Consider the following 7,680-nt stretch of genomic DNA (forward strand, 5'->3'; position numbering starts at 1 on the left):
TTACATTTCAGGATTAGAGAACAAAAATAAATATTAATCATTGAAAATAGCTTTATTGTTTTTCGAAATATTCTCCATTAAGATCCATACACTTTTGCATACGTTTAACCCTTTGTCGAAGCACTTTTGCCACTCTGATTGAGGTATCTACAAAACATGCATTCTGAACGCATCAACCGCTTTTTCAGGTGTAGAAAAACGTTGACCTCTCATTTTAGTTTTTAGGAACGGGAATAAAAAGAAGTCATTCGGTGGCAAGTCAGGCCTATACGGCGGATGACTCATCAAATCGATGTTTTTAGTGCTAAAAAATTCAGTTGTTTCTTATTTTTGGAGCATATCTTTCGACCAATCGACACGAGCCTTTTTTTGAGCGATTGACAAATTGTGTGGGATCCAATGGGAACAATTTTTTTTTAAGGTCAAATCTTCATGCAATATTGAATGTATGCTGGTCCCACTAATGCCTAAGGTTGTCTCAATCTCACGATAGCTCACTTGTAAAAAATAATCGCACGAAAATGTTCACGATTTGATTCCATTATTTTGGGCGAGATGAATCTTTAACGTTACTGTAAACAACACAAATAACGCTCGTATATCAAAACGTTCTGAGTACGTATAACCTACAAAATATCAATTCTTATGATAGAGGCACCTGGGTTCGAATCCTGGCGAGAACATCCGAATAAATTTTCAGCGACATTTGTGAGGTACTGTACTATTTGGTATGGCATTATGCAAAAACTTCTCCACAAGAAGGTGTCGCACTGTGGCACGCCATTCGGCCAATTGGGCACAGACAAATTTGCTGTGGAGGCTACAAATATTGTTAGGTACAAAATTTTTTCATCGGTTTAGGGGACATATGGAGTAAAATAAACATGTGTCCAATTGGAGGATCTCGGCTTGATAATTTTTGTATGGGTTTTGGGGACACATGGAGTAAAAAACCAGTAAGGCAAGGCAAAAGTCGGGCGGAGCCGACTATATAATACCTTACACCACCTAGTATACGTACAGCTTTTAATATATAACACTCATCTCCAAATCTAGTCAGACTTTAATTTAAAAATATATATCGCATATATATTGCATAAAAAATTGACATATCGCATAAATATAGTATGTCTAAATCGGAACCGAATTTTATGAAATTTTGCACACGTATTGAGACGTCAAATTAAACAACTCGTGCTAAATCTTGTTGAGATCGGACTAAAATTGTGTCTTCTACCGCCTTAAAACTCCATATCGGTTGAAATATATAAATGGGAGCTTTATCTTATTCTGTGCCGATTTTGACAAAATTTGACACACATATTAAGACGTTCAACAAAACACCTAATGCATAATTTTGTAAAGATTGAACAAAAATGAGGCTTCTACAGCCTTAAAAGTCCATATAAGATGAAAGATATATATGGCAGCTATTCTAAATCAGAACCGATTTTAATGAAATTAAAATTGGGACGTGCAAACGTATTGGGACGTCAAATAAAACGTTTCATACTAAATTTTATAAAGATCGGACCAAAATTGTGGCTGCTACAGCCTGATAATTCCATATCGGATGAAAAATATATATGGGAGCTACATCTAAATCTGGACCTATTTTGACGAAACTTTGCACACATATGACAAGTCAAACAAACAACACCTCGCACTTAATTTTTTAAAGATCGGACAAAAAATGTTAGCTTCTACAGGCTTAAAACTCCATATCGGAGAAAATGTACATTTGGGAGCTATATCTAAATCTGCACCGATATTTATGAAACCGATATGGCTTTTCCATATCTTTCAACCGTTATGGCTTTTTAAGGCTGTAGAAGCTACAATTATCATCCGATCTTCACAAAATTTGGCATTGTTTGTGTTAATTGTTTTAATTTCCTTGGATAATTCCATGTTACAAGTTTATGTATTATTTTTTTGCAATTTCATACATACAAAAAAAATCTAATTAACTTATTAAAAAAAGTTGTTGCTGAAAATTTCCAGAAAACTATTTCATGAAGCATCCTTGCCCATTATATGGCAGGTATCAAAAATTGCGTTGGTACAATCACACAATACCGCGACATTGCGTTATTAGATCACACATTATTTGAATATTATTTTTTGGTTTGCTTTTTGTAAGGTTTGTATGGTCGGATCACTAGATAATGCAAACAAAAATGAATATGGATTCTTAGATTAGCCCTAATCTAATAATTGCAAATTATTTTCATTTACAATAATAAAATTTGCTTGTGTCTTTATTTCAGAAATTTGCTTGTGTCTTTATTTCAGAAATTTGCTTGTGTCTTTATTTCAGAAGCCATATATCCAACTTTGTTTTATAACCCTTGCTTTAGCTAATACAGCTTGGTGTACAGTAATCTGTGGTTAAATTGCATGTTTTCTTTTGCAGCATTATCTCCAAAATAACCAATGCTACTTCAAATATTCATAAAAGAAATCGATTAAATTTGTCACATCACATGTTACTGTAATTAAAACCATTTCTCGATCACTATATTAGGTCGCTAGTAAATATAAACAAATATCCACTTTAAATATTAAAATATTCAAAACTTTATGGGCCAAGAGCCGAAAGTATTTCACTTCTTTAACCGGAATTGTATGCGCAGCATTGAGAACATCTGAATTTAATCACCTGTCTCCGATGGAGCTGTTTAATCCATATATATTTCTTATAAAAAATTGATAAACTTTGTAAACACACGCAAACGCACAAATGATTAAATGATTTCACAGAAACGCAATATTTAATTTGTCCTTTCGATTTCGATACTTTCGGACTTGGGTTACAATATATGAGGCCACGAATTTTTGCGTTTGTTTCACAGATCGCCGTAAAGTAGACTGAATTCATTCTCGCCTTTTGATTTTCATTAGAAGTCAAAGCGAAGATCGTAGAAACAATGTCTGTCCGATTATCTGCCGGTTTACCTGAACAACCAAAGGCAAGAGTAGCAGCACCATCAGCATCACCAATCACCATCAGCATCTGCAAAGCCACTTAAGGCACTTTATTCAACTGCCTCAAATGTTGGTTTGTAAAAGTTTTTTTTTTTCCTTTTTTTGTTTTTATGTTTGTTACTTTCATCGCACAGTGACTTTAGACGAATGATTATTTTACTTTTCTCTATGAAAATTCGGAAATTGAAAATTCTATGGTTGAGAAGGAAGCATAGAGTCAAAATAATATATGAAAGTCTACATTAGCAGATTATCCAAATGCAAATGTTTATTTAAAGCCTTGTAACTTAACTGGTGGAGGCCACCGTGGCTCAGGGTTTAGAATATCCCCCTATGACGTTAAACGTCTGGATTCGAATTCTGGTGCGCACATCATAAAATTTTTTCAGTGTTAGTTATCCCCTCCTTATGCTGGCGACATTAATGAGGTACAATGCCATGTAAAACTGTCGCACTGTGGCTCTACCCTCCGACTCTCCTTTAAAAGCATATGTGAGAAGTTTGCCTCTGTTTCTTAACTGCCTCAAAGAAAACCTTAAACAAATAATACCTCTAAGAACCCTCTGAGAACCTATACCAGGAGATTGGTTTGTATGGCAGCTACACCTAAATATTTGACAAGAATATCGGGGGCTTAGAAGAACTAGCGCTTGCAATTTTGCCCAACCAAAAAATTTTAATATTTTTTTGCTTCTTATAGGAATGAAATAATTCGGAATCGGTTTTTATTACATAAAAGGTACCGTTTTTATGCCCTACACCACCATTGTGGTACAGGGTATTATAACTTTGTGCATTTGTTTGCAACGCTAAGAAGGAGAAGAGCTAGACCCATTGATAAGTATACCGATAGGCTAAGAATCTCTTCCTGATTCGATTTTGTCCGATTGTCATACAATTTTGCACAAGTCTAATTTTTGGCCCAATGACGAACGCTATTGATTTTGAAGAAATTCGGTTCAGATTTAGATATAAGTCCCATATACATCGTTCATCCGATATGGCCTTTTAAGGCGGTAGAAGCCATAATTTTCGTCCGATCTTTACAAATTTTGGCATGAGGTTCTTTATCTGACGTTTTCATATGTATGCAAAATTCATCAAAATTGGTTCAGATTAAGATATAGCTCACATAGCTTCATCTGATATGGTATTTAAGGTTGTAGAAGCCACAATTTTGGTCCGATCTTTACAAAATTTGGCATGAGGTGCTTTATTTGAAGTCTTCATACGTGTGCAAAATTTAATGAAATTCGGTTCAGGTTTAGATATACCTTCCATATATATCTTTCATCCGATTTTACTTTTAAGGCTGTAGAAGCCACGAGGTGTTTTTTTTACGTGTTAATACGTGTGAAAAATTTCATAAACTTCGGTTTAGATATAGATATAGGTCCCCTATATATCTCTCATCCGAAATAGACTTTAGCCTGTAGAAACCACAAGTTTCGTCCGATTTTGCATGAGACGTTTTATTTGATGTTCCAATACGTGCGCAAAATTTCACTTAAATCGGTCGTGATTTAGATATAGCTCCAATGTGTATATTTCATCCGATATGGACTTTTAAGGCAGTAAAAGACACAATTTGGCCACATCTCTACAATATGGGGCGTGAGATGTTCTACTTGAAGTTCCAGTATGTGTCAATAAAATTGGCACAGGTTTTGATATAACTCCCATATAATCTTTTATCCGATATGGCCTTTTAAGGATGTGGAAATCCAAATTTGTTGTCCTATCGTAGGAAAATCTTACAAGGTTCTGTTTGATATTTCAATAGGTATCTAAATTAAAGTCCGAGTAGATTTTGAGATAAGTTCTACATATTAAAAGTATTACGTACACCAGGTGGTGTAGGGTATTACATAGCCAGCTCCGCCCGACTTTTTCCTTTCCTTACTGGTTTTTCATTTAATTGTGGCACAACAAACTTCTTTATGGTTGGTTTTACGAAAGCAATCAAGCACCTTGTTTACTATAAGGGTTGCCAGTACTTTTTCCTTTTTTTAGTAGCATCAAATTTGTATACCCTCCACCATAGAATGGGGAGGGAGAATTTCCTTGCACCAAAATTAATTAATAATTGGAGCAAATACACCAAAATCTCAACATGTTTTAGAAACAAGTGAAAAGCAGTTAAGCTCGGCAGTGCCGAACTTTGAATACCCACCACCTCGGGTATATATGTGAACTACCTTTCGTCATATGCCGGTGAAAAGTCCATAATTTATGCCCCCATAGAAGCTATATCGAAATATGGTCCGATTTGGACCACATTCGGCACGGACATTGAGTGGTCTTATAAGTACAGCTCATTGTTCAATTTTGTAGAGGAAAATATTGGTCTTTTTGGTAGCTATATCCAAATATGGACCGATTTGACGCATATACAACTCTGATGTCGAAAAGCCTAACATAAGTGACTGTGTCAAATTTCGACGAAATCGGACAATAAATGAGTCTTTTATGGGCCCAAGATCTTAAATCGAGATATCGGTCTATACGGCAGCTATATACAAATCTGGACCGATCGGGGCCAAATTGAAGAAGGATATCGAAGGGCCTAATAAAACTAACTATCCCGAATTTCAGCAAAATGGGATCATAAATGTGGCTTTTATGGGCCTAAGACCTTAAATTGACGGATCAGTGAATATGGGGGCTATATCAAGATATAGTCCGATATAGCCATCTTAATCTACCTATGGACGAAAAAAGAATTTGTGCATAGTTTCAGCTCAATATCTCTATTTTTAAAAGACTGTGGCGTGATTTCAACAGACACACGGACTGACGGACAGATGCTGCAGATACTCTGGCACTGGCTAGGCTCAGGGCCCCCTAGCGACGCCGATGCCGCCCATCCTATGGGCATCCTAAATGCTAATGAGGGAGAAAACCCCTTCTGAATGGATATAGAATCACTACTAAATATTTTTTTTTGAGATTTGAACTACGTTGAAATTTTTTGCGCAGTGTTCTTTTAAGATTCCCAAAGGTGCCAAAAACTTACATTTTGGGCTGAACTGGCAAAAATTTTGTAAGTAAAGGATACGTGCGCCCGTAGCGTAAATTTTTTATACAATTCATGGTGGTAGGAGGCCACCGTAGCATGTCCGCCTATGATGCTGAAAGCCTGGGTTCGAATCCTGGCGAGACCATCAGAGGTTAGCATGTCCGCCTATGACGCTGAAAGCCTGGGTTCGAATTCTGGCGAGACCATCAGAAAAAAATTTTTAGCGGTGGTTTTCCCTTCCTAATGCTGCCAACATTTGTGATGTAAAACTTCTTTCCAAAGAGGTGTCGCACTGCGGCACGCCATTCGGACTAGGCTATAAAATGAGGCCCCTTATCATTGAGTCTAAACTTGAATCGGACTGCACTCATTAATATGTGAGAAGTTTGCCCCTAAGTTTCCACTGATGAAGTTCATGGGCAAAATTTGCATTTTTTCATGGTGGTTGATTTCCAAGATTCGGCCTGCTCGAACTAATCATATTTTTACTTGTTTGGGACTAAAATGGGTTCATTTGTCAGCGTAATTTTAAATGGGAAAAGAGTTCGAAACTTTAAATTTAAAAATATGAATTAAGTAAAAAAAATGATTGCTCGATGAAGGTTTGGTCTACAGACACTGTGCCGCGTGTATCACCGATACTTGGCGTTATTTATGAAGTCGTAAAAACTGAGAGTTTTCTTCTTGATCGATGAGTAGACCAGTAGTAGTTTTTTTTTGGCTACTGAGCTGTCAAAGCAATAGGAGAAGGCTAAGAGGAAGTGGGCTGGTATAAAAGAAAGAATGTTGTCCAGTTGTGGTTAGCCATCAAAGCTAATAAAGCAGTAACAGCATTAACATATCTGTATCGTCAACAGCACCATTGCATCAACAGAAAGCTTGGTTTGGAGCTCTGAATATCCCAAGAATCCAGCTCTGTTTTGCTTTCTTTCAAATGTTCATTTTCTTTTCACTTTCAACGGGGCGAATTTGTGTTTGGTTTTACGAGTTTCAGAGCTTTTTTCGTCTTAATTGTGTTGTCCACTTCACTTTTATTTGATTTATTTCCCAATTTTGGTGTTGTGTTTTGTGCCAGACCCCCAATGGGACCGGGTGATAAAAATTTAATTAATCATTTTGGCGTCTGTGCATTTACATGACATGCTCTCTACCCAGGCACATCAAAAAATATCTCATTTCAAGTGACATAAAATTGCTGGGGGCTGTTAAAAGTTCCCAATATTGGAGAAAGGCCAAAAGGGAAGGGAATCCACAACAATTACCACCCAATACAAATAACACCAAAGAGACCATAATGATGATGATGTTAATCATTTTGATGATAATGATGATAGACAACAGCATCATCATCAGTAACATGGGGGCCACTTAGACAAGATGGTATGACCAACGATCGCTCCACTCACTCAATAATGGTGTTGGTCTATGGTTGGATATTTGAAGACTTCATGCTTGCGGCTTGTGATCCGGGGCTGATAGATCAACGTGTGTTCGTCTGTCCTCCATCCGTGATACCATCTGTTTTTGAGTGGAGAAAGTTCTTTGGATTTTTTTTTTTTCCTTTTTTTATTTATTTTAAATTGTTTTCTTGTATTTAAATATTGGTCATATACACTCTTGCACTTTTCGCATCTACCTCAATGCCCGTTTTAAAAACCTTATAATTAATTTAC

The sequence above is a fragment of the Stomoxys calcitrans genome, chromosome 2 (assembly GCF_963082655.1).
Source record: "Stomoxys calcitrans chromosome 2, idStoCalc2.1, whole genome shotgun sequence".
NCBI lineage: Eukaryota > Metazoa > Arthropoda > Insecta > Diptera > Muscidae > Stomoxys > Stomoxys calcitrans.